The sequence below is a fragment of the Numida meleagris genome, chromosome 2 (assembly GCF_002078875.1).
Source record: "Numida meleagris isolate 19003 breed g44 Domestic line chromosome 2, NumMel1.0, whole genome shotgun sequence".
Classification (NCBI taxonomy): domain Eukaryota; kingdom Metazoa; phylum Chordata; class Aves; order Galliformes; family Numididae; genus Numida; species Numida meleagris.
The window spans coordinates 88,664,234-88,677,739 of record NC_034410.1 but is presented as its reverse complement, the minus strand read 5'-3'; the positions used below and the strand labels follow the sequence as shown (position 1 = coordinate 88,677,739).

Genomic DNA, 13,506 nt, shown 5'->3' with positions numbered 1-13,506 from the left:
AACCTCCCATAGGGATTTGCAGGTGCTTATTTGCCTATCTGCCTCCAACACTGCAAACAGGTTCAGTGATAGGACAAGAGGCAATGGCTTCAAGTTGCACCAGGCGAGGTTCAGGTTGGGTATTAGGAAAAATTTCTTCTCATAAAGAGTGGTGAGGCACTGGCACAGGCTGCCTAGGGAGCTGGTGGGGTCACTGTCCCTGTAGGTGTTCAAGGAATATGTGGATGCTGCACTGCGGGACATGTCTAGTGGGCACGGTGGGGATGGGCTGGTAGTTGGATTAGATGATCTTAGTGGTCCTTTCCAACCTGAATGATTCGGTGGTTCTATTCCTTTGGTCAGCTTGAACAGAAATGGCTAAATAGGAATAGGTAGGGTTGGTCCAGGCTGACCTTCTCTGGGCGTGAAGGCAAGCTGCAGGAATACATGCAGAGAAGTTAAACCCAGCAACTCAGTGACAACTACATAGATTTTCTCTGCTGCAACTCCTCAAGCCTCTCTGGGGTTGACGGATGGCTTGAAGTTTTCCCATCAATGCTATTTTAGGACAAAACCAAATCTGACCGATCTCTGGGTGTTGCAGCTAAGTGGTTGTGTCATGTGGGGTTTTGTTGAATTAAAGACTAAAAGCGCCTCAGAGAAGTGATTATCTGAAATCAATCGGTGGCTGGGGGCCCACCAGCAGCTGCCTGACCCGGGAGGCTCTGGTGGCTGCAACACATGGGGTGCTCAAGGCCAGCAGAGCGGGCGTTCAGCAGCAAGGCTGAGGCTGTAAAAGGGCTGGGAGATGGCATGTGTTACTGTGGCTGCTCCATGGGTTGCGCTGCTTCCAGGGAACTGTCAGCTTCAATTTGTGCCTCCCATTGAGGAGAAGAAAGATGCTCCCGTACTTTGGGGCTAATCTGTCATTTCTTTTGTACTCGGCGGGGGTAAGAGTGAGAGGATCCCCTTGTAACATGAAAACGCAGCAGAAAAAGACAAATTTAAAGGAAAAAAAAAAACCAGACAGCTCTTGCGTCACAGTTAGAGGACTTGCTCCTTATAGAGGCCACCGCGTGCAGAGCCTGGATACAGAGAGAGAGCCAAGGTCGGTGCTTGCAACTGCCAAAAAGCAACTGCATTGTGCCAACCGACCGGCCCTGCTCTGGGGCAGCACGTCCTGGGGCTGCTCGCTGGGCACGGCTGCAGTAAAACCAGAGCAGCGCAGGGCACTGTGGGGAGCAAGCAAGTGGGGACCTCCACACTCAGCCTTGCCTGAGGCACAGCTGTGCAGGGAGGAGCTGGTGCATCCTGTTGCTCTCTATCGTTTCCAAAATCTGCCCATGGGCTGCTTGTCCCCACTGCACGTAGCACGGGGACAGAGGCAGAGCAGCCAGCCCTTTTTTGGAAACGGCAAATGCTGCCTCTCGCATTCTCTGCCGCTTCTTCGCAGCGGGGAGGTGGGGGCACTGCCTGCGAGTCACCTTGCTTCTGGCTGGGCTTTGGAAGAACCACAAAGAAAAAGGCAGCTCAGGGGGGTCATGGAAGCACTCCGGTGGGGTTTGGGGCACGCTCTGTGCGGCCGTCACCCTGAGTGTTTGCTCTGTGGTAAAATAGAATAGAGTTGATAAATAAAATGGAGTTGATAAAATAACCATAGAATCGTAGAAAAACTCAAGTTGGAAGGACCCGCAAGGATCACTGAGTCCAACTCCAACTCTGCTCCATACAGGACCACCTGAAATCTAAACCTTATGCCTGAGAGCGGTGTCCAAACGCTGCTTGAACTCCGGCAGCTCAGTGCTGTGCCCACTGCCCTGGGCAGCCTGTTCCATGCCCACTGCCCTCTGGTGCAGAACCTGTCCCTAACGCCCAGCTGCCCCTCCCCTGACACAGCTCCATGCCGTTCCCTCGGGCCCTGTCGCTGTCCCCAGAGAGCAGAGCTCAGTGATTTCATAAAGCTGTATGAAAAGGCCGTGCGCCTTGAGAGCACAAAGAGGCAGATCACCCTCCTTGCTTAGGGATCCCAGGCACCCCTCCTGCACAAACCACAGACTTCTCCCATTACACATCCTCAAATGCTTAAGGATTGCTCATTCTGATACAGAGAAGCCCTAAGCCGTAATTGCATCGTTATTCCAGAGAGCAGTAAGGAGACAGAGAAAAGCAAACTGCTCTGTCCCTTAAGCAGGAACCTGGAAATGCATTCCACCTGTTGCTTTTCAGAAGGAAAACCAAAGCAACCAACCAACCAAAACCCCCTCATCCTACCAAGCAAGTGCTGCTTGGATGCCAAAATTTAAAGCAGCATCATGTTATGGAAGCTGGGATTTTCAGAGTCCACCCTGTGCAAGTGCTCGCTGCAGTAACAAGCAGCACAGGCACCATCTTAAGGGACTGTCCAAGTGATTTAGTTAGTGACTGCGAAAATGCTGTATTAATGGAAGAAAAGGTGGATTTGGTGCCTTGGTACTCACGCTGTCCCATGTATACCCACCCATGCCTACTGAGGTGTGGAGGTTGTGTGGGGCGATCTGTGCCACTGTGGATACAGTGGACATCATCCTCCAGCCTGGCCATGGCAACCTGGACCATGTTACACCTCTTCGTGCTGTGTGACAAGCTAATGAAAGGGAATACCCCCAAGGAGGCAGGGCAGGCAGCACGGGAATCTCACACCTTCCTCCAGCCCCGTTGAGGTGTGCCCCCACCTTTTGTTTATTCAGAAGAGAGTGATGCTGGAGAAACCTAATTAGCCACTGGGGAATATGAGGGTAATGCTGCCACTTGGGAATGCTCCTGCCCTGGGCTCTGGCTGCGTGACAGCACCAGAGCACCCTCACGATGGTGAGCGTGGCAGCGTGCACGGCCGGATGAGTGGGCGTGGAGATGGGGCTGGGAACACATCGGGCTCCTGATGGAGAGGATGGACCAAAGGGCATGCAGGAGGAACGGCCACACGCACGCACACAGATGCACACACACCGTTTCCAGAAAGCTTTGCAGAACTTTGAATGAGGGGCAGCGGAGTGCCCGGCTGCCCAGATTGGGAAGGTCGGCCCCAGGATCAGGGCGACCTTTTGTAACGGGGGCAAACCCGGGAGCAGTGCCAGGCTGTGATGTGTTTGCATCAGCCCTTGGGAATGAGCCAGGGACCAAAAGAGAACTTAAGAGGGTCTGAGCTCTCCTCAGCCGTAATACCATGGAAGCTCACTGGAAATAGAAAGACAGCACCCAAGGAAACGCCGAGATGCTATTTTAGGACGGAACCAAGGCAAAGCACTTCGTGAAAATACGACGGCAGCCCCCTGTGCAGCTCTCCCTACCCTCTACGAGCACCCCAAGAATTATGCCTCATTTCCACGGCGAAACCCGCAGACGCCCGCTCCCCTCCCCTCCTCAAACGCCCACTCCGCGCCCCCTCCGGCCCCGCAGCCCCGGGCTGGGCTCGGCCGCTCTGGCGGCGAAGCTCCGCAGAGCCCCGCTCTCGACCCCCGGTACCTGCAGCTGTCGCCGGGTCCCCGCGGCTCACAGCGCGCCCCGGGACATGGCTCGCCCGCTGCCTCCGCAGCCCCGGGCTCCTCGGGCACAGCGGAGCTCCATCCTCGGAAAAATTCAATAATAATTTAAAGGTTTTTTTTTTTTGTTTTTTTTTTTTTTAAAGAAGAGGGGAGCAGGCTACCCCAGCTCGCACTGCCCGCTGCTCTGGCGGCCAGCGCAGCCGCCGGCGGCTTTTCCTCGCCGAGCTACGGGAGGAGGAGGAAGAGGAGGAGGAGGCGTGGCGCTGCCCGCCCCCGCCGCGGTGAGGGCGGTGCGGTGCCCCGGCGCGTCCCCAGCGCCGCTGCCGGGGCTGTGCTCCTCTTTCAGGGAGGGCTCTGTGGCCCCCAGGGCGAACCCTTTCTTTTGACTTTTGCCACTGTATTTTTTTGTGTGTCCTTTAGCAAGAGGAGAGGGACAAGGAGAAGTCTCCTGCCCTCATAGGATCACGGAACCGTAGAATTATTCAGGTTGGAAAAGACCACTGAGACCATCTAGTGCAACCACCAAGCCATTCCCACCATGCCCACTGACCACGTCCCTCAGTGCCACATCCACCTAGTGCCTGAACACCTCCAGGGTCGGTGACCCCACCACCTCCCTGGGCAGCCTGTGCCACTGCCTCACTGCTCTTTATGAGAAGAAATTCTTCCTAATATCCAACCAAAATATTTCGTTTTCAGTCTTCCATCCAAAATACATAGTCCAAGTTGCTTTAAATGCATCTCTACAGAGATAAGGTTCTAGAACTGCAGGCCTTAGGACTTCATCCTTTCTCTTTTTGTACAGGGTTTACTTCAGCTGTCAGCCAACAACAGCACCCAACACCTATGCCCTATTTTCTATAGGATTTGCTGCCCCTCCTCCAGCAGTTCAAACTGCTGCAGAGCCCTTCAGCAAGCTCTCCTCATGTCTCTGAAATAGATGACAGTGATTGTTTTGGGGACCCCTGGCAGGGCTGTGGACTTGGTAAATTGGCACAATTCGGGTGGTGGCTTTGAGGAGACCCTACTGGTGCTTTCCCTTATGCCTGCGCCCTTCCCCATGTGGGTCATGTTCACCCTTCCAAATGCCAATGTTTTCCGTGGAGCACGCAGGGTGATATTGTGGGGAGAAGCTTGTGAAACGGCAACAAAAATAAGAGTTTGGGTTCCACAAAGCATTGTGCTCAGAGAAAAACAGCCTCACCGAATAAAAAAAATCCCAGCTACCAACTCCAGCTGACCTACAATCTTAAGTAATTTCCAGGAGTACTAATGAACATGTGGTATTTAAATCGTATGCGGAAAATAAACAGCACCCTGAAGCCTTCAGAAGTAGAAACAACAGAAAATGACTCCTGACTCTCTAAAAGCATGCGTATTGGTGGAGAAGCGTAGACGCTGCCACTGGCACCATGATGCTGCTGTAGGGCCCAGGGCATGACTTTAGGGTCATCCTTGCAGGTCTCTGCTCAGACCATCTCCACGTTCTCCACACAGGACGTAAATGGAGAGGGCATGGTGCAGAAGTCGCTTTCTGGAAAAAAGCAGCTGCGCATTTCAAGCTGTGGAATGTCAGGGGAAGAGGAGAGGGAATATTTGTGGCAATGCTGAAAGCTATAAATGTCTCATCATGCATACTTAATATGCTTTTGAGTCCATTTCAGCCTTTTAGGGGGTGGCAGCTCTCACTGTGGAAGTCTAGTTAATTTGTTGTAGGTTTTCAGTGCTGTCTGCTAATTGCAGCATCTGACTTCAACCTTGTGCCTCCCACAGTAGTTCCTGGCAATTACTCTGCGTGCCCCATGTTGCAAACTCCCTCTGGCCTCATCAGCCTTCTCTTTCAGAAGATTTTTTGAACCTAAGGTTGCAGATGTAAATGCCTCCTTCATTTTCAGCCTCCTCTTTCAAGGAAATGTTCTCCGTCCTATGCAAATACATGTGCTGAGGGATGTAGGAGCTGTTCCTCTTGGTTTCTCAATACTGTTTTGCATAGCAAACGTGGAAGTCTAATTCCCTCCTGTCACCCTTAGCCCTACACGCGTTCCCATTTCCCTGCTCTCAGGGCTGCTGCTTGCCAAAGGGAAGGCTGAGCAGGTTTGAGGATGCTCTAGATAAAATCTTTGCTCCACACAGTCCTTTTGAGCACACATTCATCATGACACACATGCTTTTGAAAGGATTGGGTCAGTCATTCCACGTGTGTCTTGTTTTGCTAATTCAGTGGAAAATGCCAGAGAGCTCTGCATCCCTCCGTCGTTAGGCCGGACCCAAAGCTGCCATTGTGTTGTGGCCATGGTCATGCTACTACCCCTATAAATTATTCACTGGATTGCAGTGTAATCTGCTGTTATGTTAAAAATAGGTCAACACGAATGTCCTCAGTGCAATTTCCAAGTGACAACAGCAAAAACAATTCTGGCTTTGTCTCCACAAGAGAGAGTGACCTCTGCAAAACAGCAGTTGCCAGTTGTGCTGCACTTACATCTCCCTGCTGGGCTTCTGTGCACCTTTACAAGCAGCACTTCCAGCAATGGCAGCCCCACACTGTACTTGAGAGATCTAAGCCTGAGTTCTTAAATTATGTGCTGGGTTTTACAGGAGCACTCTGCTTTCTATTAGCCTTTGCTCTCAGGCCAGAGAGCAAATCAGGATTATCAGGGAAGCGATTAGAGCACACCTAAATGCTGTGCTACTCCCAGACACCTGGAAGGCTTCTTGCAAGGGCCAAGCAGGATTTTCTGGCTGATACACATCATAGACTCACAGAATGGTTTGGGCTGGAAGGGACCTCAAAGCCCACCCAGCCCCACCCGCTCCCATGGGCAGGGCTGCCCCCCACCAGCTCAGGCTGTCCAGGGCCCCATCCAACCTGGCCTTGAGCACCTCCAGGGCACCAACAGCTTCTCTGGGCAGCCTGTACCAGTGCATCACCACCCTCTGAGTAAAGAATTTTTTCCTAACATCTCACTTAAATCTCCCCTGTTTGAGTTTAAAACCATTGCCCCTTGTCCTGTCACTACTCTCTCTGATAAAGAATCCCTTCTTGTCTCTTCTGTAGGCCCTGTCAGGTTCTGGCTCCCCAGAGCAGCAGAGCAAAACAGTGGCCTTCAGGCCCACTGACACTGTCCTCTAGAGAAACATGGAAAGATGGAGGCTTGAGAGGAACTTCTCCTCCCATAAAATGCTCTGAGGGAGGACCCCCTAAGGACCACAGTGAGATTGTGGGATATCGTTATACCTTCCCTGTTGTACCACAGGGATACATGTCTGCTATGCAGATAAAGACATCTCAGTCCTGGCTGACTCCAGACACCTGGAATCTGGGGGCTGGGGTTGGCAGACAGCTCAGTGGCAGCGCTCGGCACAGCGTGCAGACAGCAATTTGCATGGATGTCTCTCATCAGCACATTTGTGTCAGCAAGAGGTGAGAGGAAGTGGCCATCAGACCGTGGCCTGGGGCTTTGGATGTCTGAGGTAGATTAGGCCAGCCCCAGTCTTCATGGAAGACTATTTGTATGTTTTTTTCCTATTGTAACTCCTTGCTCTGTTTCTGTGGAAGTCTCTGTACTGTTTTGTGTGGGAGGGAATGCCCGAGTACATTGGCAGACCCCCCACATGAGATGCCTACTGCAGGTGGCACACCCAGGAAGGCTCCCCTAGGAACGCAGGTAGCAAACCTGGGACCTCAGTCCAAAAAGGAGGTGAGCAATCAGGTTTGAGAGCAGAGAGCAGGACAGGTGCTGATACTTGGAAAGGCCTTTACTGGAGAGGTAAAGGTGTGACGCTGGTTATGAGCAACCTGGGCAGGGCTGGCCATGCACAAATTCACCTTTACTTTTCTCAGCTAAACATGCAACTCTTTGAGTTGGCTACTCCATTCCCATATTTCCACCTTCTCTGTCAGATGGGGCTGCTCGGTACATGTGGCTTGTGCTCCCTCTCTTCCTGTGGCACTTGTTGCTCACCTTCTGCAGGCTTTTGGTACTTACTTGTTTTTCTGCTCACACCCTTTAACCACTGTGCAACCATTTCCCCCCTTGTACTTCCCGTCACTCTGTGGCTGCTCCACCCTCAGGTTCCCCATTTTACTTTCTTCTTCACATCGCTTTTGCAGCTCTCACGGCACTTTACGGGAAATAAAAAGGTCACTTCAGCTGATGTTCTGTGGTGGTTCAGGAACAGATTCCATCTCCTGGGACCTCTGGCCAGATGATTTGCACAGCTGGGTCTTTGGCAATGACTGACGTGTACATAAGGCAGTGGACATGCCTTGTGGCAGCGGACATGTTGACATGCCTACACTCTCCCTGCCCTCACGTACCTGCCCTAGGGGAGCAGGAGGAAGGAGCAACTGACCATATTATTTTTCCCTGCAGAACCATCTCCCTTCAGAGCCAAACCGGTGGGCAGCAGCCCCTCTCCTAGGCAGGTTTTGGTGGCCATGGTGAGGAGCAGAGGGGCTGGAGGGAGCAGCACATTCCAGCTCCTCAGCCTGCTTAGCAACCAGGGCTGGCTGAGTTGCTCTTGTGCACGCCGAGTGTGTGGATGGCATGTCTATTGCTGCAGCCCTACCCTTAGCTTTGTCCCTTGTTGTTTTAAAAATGCGTTCCTTGTTTGCTAATTTAAGTTGCATGGAGATCTGCTGGAAATTCATTTTGCTTTCCTGAACAGCTGAAAGTCAGCAATGCAATGCATTGATCAAAGCCACTGTAGTGATCAGAGAGCTAAAGGTACGATGGTGTCAGGCTGCTTTTCGGGAGTGCAGCTGTCAAACAGCTTCCTCTGTGCTGAGCTGAGGCCTTGCTGCTGGACAGCCTCAAAACCTTGCTCCCACCTTACCCAGAGGGGTGAAGAGAGTGGGGGATTCCTGTGGGGAATAAGGTGTGGGCCCGCGGGTCAAGTGCCTCCACAGGACAGGAGCAAAAGGGCCCTATCAGACCGTCTCCAGGACAGGATTCGTCCCTGTGGACAGCCTTCCTGCTGGGATCATCTTGAATCTTTAAGCCCTTTCTTGGCTCCTTCCTGCTTCTTGGCTCCTGGGTGCTGCCTGCCCCAGTCCTCACCATGTGTCCCCGCAGCATGCTGAGCTCCTGCTATGTTTGGATGTCTCTTAAGGATGGATAATAATGGCCACTTCCAAAACCTGTTGGTTTCAGCAGGACTGCAGTTTAAATGTGGGCCCAACCACACCCAGACTGCCCAGAACTGTCTGGGCCAGCCCTATCCATGCCCACCTCATGTTACCAAGCGGTACCAGGCCCGGAAGGTCAGGAAGGACAGTTGTTATATGGGGTGAGGCACTGTGGGGTTGGAAGGGACCTCTGGAGATCATCAAGTCCAACTCCATGCTAAAGCAGGTTCCCTAATATGATGGTTTCATAACAAAAACCCAAGAGGAGTCCTCTGGGGCAGAGGCTCTGGGTAGTTTCCATCCTCACCGTAAAACCAGAGTTGCCTGGAGGTCTCTTCCAGACAGACAGCAGCATGTTGACCCACACACTGGGTCCCCCGTGTGAGAGACACCCCACAGCCCTCTTCCTCATTGCTGCATATTTCTGTGGCTTAAATATAGCAGACACAAAACAAGTGCAGCGCACATGAAATGCCATTCGGGGGAGCGCGCTGAACATGCTGCCTGTGTAATATAAGGAGCCCAAAGATCATCTGCCAAATATTTGGGCTGAGATGCCAAAGAAGAGAGGGGTCCTCAGTGCTGACCAGGCACTCAGGCTGGTGCTGTGAGCATCTCTAAGGGGTATCTCTTGGGGAGGAGGCAGGCTGCCAGTGGTACAGCCGGCCCTGCAGCTGCAGGAGCTGCCTTCCCAGGGGTGTGGCATGGCAGTGCAATGGGGTTACACGACACCAGGGAAACAAGGCCAGTTTTTGAACATCCGACGCTGGTAGTATATTCAGCACAGCGCTTTTTGAAGCGATTAACGACAACAGCTTGGCACCGATCAGTGGCTGGTGTTGCTGATTAAGCTAACTCTTCTTTGGCTCGTGGCCGGCAGCAGGAATAGAAAGGGCAGGAAGCTCCCCAGAGCAGCAGGAGAGGCAGAGCAGCTCAGGACCTTCCCAGCTGCCTGCTTTTCCGTGGGAAAATTGAAAAAAAGAGACAGCCACCCAGCTCCAGAGCTGTGCTCAGCCATGCTGGAGGCTTGGATTCTTCAGCTTCGTTTGCACTGGGATTCCAGAGATGCTATCCAGCCCCAAATCTATCTCCATCCATGAAATCTTTCATGCAACGTGCTCCTGGGAAGGAAATCTATCAGATGCGTGTGAATGCCACATGTCATGGCTTGATCACCAGAGCTGACATAACAAAAGCTGCCCTAACTGTTCTGTTTATAAATAAGGCAGCTCCTCCAGATGCCACCACAGAAGTCAGTGGTTCCCTAGAGGAATGGGCTGTGCTCTGCACATCATCTCCATTAAGAAACTGCAGCAAGCTCTGGTCTGCTGATTTTGGAGGCAGTAAAAGATCTAATTTGCTTTGTGCTACCTCTGTTAGCTCCATGGCATCACCTGGGTCCTCTCCTATTTTTTTCTTTTTTCTTCCCGAGTAAGAAAATTTAGGTTTGCTCCCTGGAGGCTGTGTGCCGAGCTGTGCTCACATGATGAAATGGGAGGTGTTGTAAGCACTTGTGTGCAATGCCACTTGCACCTTGGGCAGGCACAAGCATTTAGGGAAGTTGGGGGCTTTGCTTCCCAGGATGGTAATTTCACTGAAAGTCCTGTCTCAAGGAGGCGCTTCAGTATTTGGAGCTGGGTTATTTTCAGTGTTTCCTTCTCCGTGAGGTGGACTGCTATCAATTAGAGGAAAGCTTCTTCTCAATTTTTGCCCTTCCATCTTTTTACTATTTAAGCTCCAGGCATCATTTCCAAGTTCCAGCTCTGAATTTTCCAATTCCAGGCTCCTTGCACTTAAACCAGAGTGAGCCAGCACCATCCCCCTCATCCATAAGTTACACAGCACAGGCCTTGCACTCAGCATTTCCTGGCAGAGCTGCTCCACCTGTTGCCCAGCCATTAGGTGCAGGGGGCTATCAGTGGCTGTGCACACAGTGGCTGCTCTCCTGCACCCTCAGCGGAAGGTCTGTTGCTGCAGCTGTGCCTCCCACCCATCAGAAGGGCTGTTTTTGAGGTAACAGTCACAACAGGGCCCCCATTTAAATTATTTTACTGTGTTCAGGTGGTGGGTCCAAGGATTGGAAATGCTTCTCTGAATTCTGTGGGGCATGACAACACCTCTCACCCCACTGTGATCATGAGGCTGCATCAAAAGAGGGGTGGCTAGGAGGGAGAGGGAGGTGGTAGTCCCCCTCTACTCTGCCCTTGAGAGGCCCATCTGGAGTACTGTGTCCAGACCTGGGACCTCCAACACAAGAAAGACATGGATCTGTTGGAGTGGGTCCAGTGGAGGGCCATGAAGATGTTCAGAGGGCTGGAGCACCTCTCCTATGAAGACAGGCTGAGAGAGTTGGGCTTGTTCAGTCTGGAGAAGAGAAGGCTCCAGGAAGACTTAATTATGGCCTTCCAGTACTTAAAGGGAGCTTAAAAACAAAAGAGAAATAAACTTTTTACATGGGTAGATAGTGATAGGCCAAGGGAGAGCAGCTTAAAACTGAAGGAAGGGAGATGTTTCACTGAGAGAGTAGTGGGGCGCTGGCACAGGCTGCCCAGGGAAGCTGTGGGTGCCCCATCCCTGGAGGTGCTCAAAGCCAGGATGGATGGGGCCCTGGGCAGCCTGAGCTGGTGGGGGGCAGCCCTGCCCATGGCAGGGGGTGGGGCTGGGTGGTCTTTGAGGTCCCTTCTAACCCAAGCCATTCTGTGATTCTATGATTCTGTGACAAAGTCCTACCCTCAGGAAACCACCCCACTACCAGCATTGCAGTGCCTCAGCAACACTGCCAAGTGCTCGGCTGCTCCGTCCTACCCCCTTAGCTCATGTCCTCATGCTGTTTTCTCTGTTTTTCTCTCATTTTCAATCACAGCCTTTAACCTCCTGCTTCCTGACAGGCTGTGCTGTGGTGTCACGCCCTCAGCACACCAGCCTCAGACCTTTGTTTTCAGCACAGAGAGGCGGAAGCGTTCCACATGCAGCGAGCTGTGCCTTGCATCACTAAAGCGGGGAAGCTGTTTACTCTGTCAGCCCACCCCAGCCAGGCCACATTCATTTTGTTGCTTTAAGAAAGGGGCTGGATGACAAAAAAAAACTTGTGTTTTACAGGGCACTGTAAGGGGGCTATCTAAAAACAGGAACCCAAAGGTGGGAAAGAAGGCAGTTTGGCTCCAGGCTTGGATGAGATGCTGGTCTGGAGAGCCTAGAAAGTCAACTGAGCACCAACACCTGCAGTCTCTGACTGGCTAGTCACTTCCTTTTCTGTAAGGACTGGTTAAATGCCACTTGTTTATTATTTGACATGTTTTCTTCCCTAGCTGCTGTTATTATTAGTGATCTAGAAGTACTGCTGACAAACAAACCAAGCAAGCTGACTTCAAGAAGCGGAGAAAGGGAAAAAAAGATCAAAGATCTTAAATTAAAGTGTAGGGAGACAACAAAGCAGAATGTGCCCCTGATTCCAGTTATTTTTAAATTCCAGGCCTGAACATCCCTGCGGCAACACCCCATTAAAAATAGGACTCCAGCTGCTCCAGGACAGCTGTGGGATTTCCGGGGTGGTGACGGGCGTCCCACACAGCCCCTCGCTCCAGAGCAGCTTGGACCTACCCACACAGCCCACAGACCCAACCCTGCACAGCAGCTGTGCGGAGCAGGGGATCCAAGCAGTCCACATAGACAGGAGCAAGAACAGCTGCTCCGTGCTGCGCAGCCACCTTGCAGCTCTGCCCTCGTCTAGGCTGAGCAGATCTGTTTATGCGCTTGGAGAATGTTCTTAAACCCAAGTTTATAGGCCGAACACCTCTTATTAAAATCCATCTATCTGGTTCAAGTAAACACTGTTGCCTTGGTGATGAGGAATTGGGACTTTTCCTTCCTCTGCACTGCAGTGAGCGTGCCTCACACCTGTTCCATTGCTGGGCATGGGAGATAAGCTAAAAGGGCTGGTGGGGCTGGTGGGAGCTGCAGGACAACCATCCGTGGTCCCCCACTAGTCATGCTGGGGATGCAGGACTGCCCGTCTTTGCTAAAGGCTGTGCTGGGTGCTCAGCGTGTTGGGAGATAGCCATCTCAGACACAGTTTGCAGTGAACATATAAGATAAATCATATCTCTGAGGTACACACCTGCAGGAATATAGCACTGCTGTGCACATGGGAACATCTTCAGTGGATGCAGCTTGCTCAAGATGGCAGCAGTTTAATGTGCTACATGGGCTGTGTAGTAGCTGGCTCTCACCAAAGAGTCAGGGAAAGGAGCCTGACCCCATGGACCATGGGCAAGCTGTGGCACCAGTCTCCTTGTGCAGCTTTAGACATGGTGCCTGAGAGGTACTTCCAAGGAACGTGTAATGTCTTGTGTTGTTTTAGGGGAGAGAAATGTTGCTTAACCTGAACTGTTGCTAAATGAAGAACATGTCTCAACTTCAGGGAACTGGGAGTTAATCATAGAATGTTTTGGGTTGGAAGGGATCTTTAAGATCATCTAGTTCTAACTCCCCTGCAATAGGCAGGGACACCTCCCTCTAGACCAGGTTGCTCCAAGTCCCATCCAACCTGGCTTTCAGTGGTTCCAGGGAGGGGGCATTCACGGTGCTCTGTCAGTGATGGCACAACAGCATGCCAGTGGTCCTGGCCTCCTCAAAGGAATAGCTGATGTAGGGGTAATATAAGCAAAATTAAAGGAGATGGAATACAACCTGCAGCACTCATTAGGGTTTTATAGAGAAGAAATTTGTTGGTACTATACTTGGACTTCTGTGAGAAATAGTACTTGGTACTGCATGAGAGCTTGACTAAGAAACTTGAAATGATGTTGGTCAATTTGGGGCATGCTGGATGGATCCCAAGCAAGTCTGAGGGACAGAAGTAAACCAGTTGAGGAG

At 51.8% G+C, this 13,506-nt stretch overlaps 1 protein-coding gene across 8 annotated transcripts in view; it reads right to left on the bottom strand.

Annotated features, from left to right (window-relative positions):
* The window catches only part of RIPOR2 (RHO family interacting cell polarization regulator 2), a 79,346-nt gene that overhangs the window by 62,751 nt on the left and 3,089 nt on the right, over positions 1 to 13,506 (bottom strand). Inside the window, exon 1 of one of the 8 annotated variants that reach the window (XM_021388822.1) lies at positions 3,481 to 3,637. The exons of the other annotated variants lie outside the window; for them this stretch is intronic. The gene's annotated coding sequence lies outside the window, so the exon portion shown is untranslated. Of the gene's footprint in view, positions 1 to 3,480; positions 3,638 to 13,506 lie in introns of those variants that run through there. 8 annotated transcript variants of the gene reach the window in all.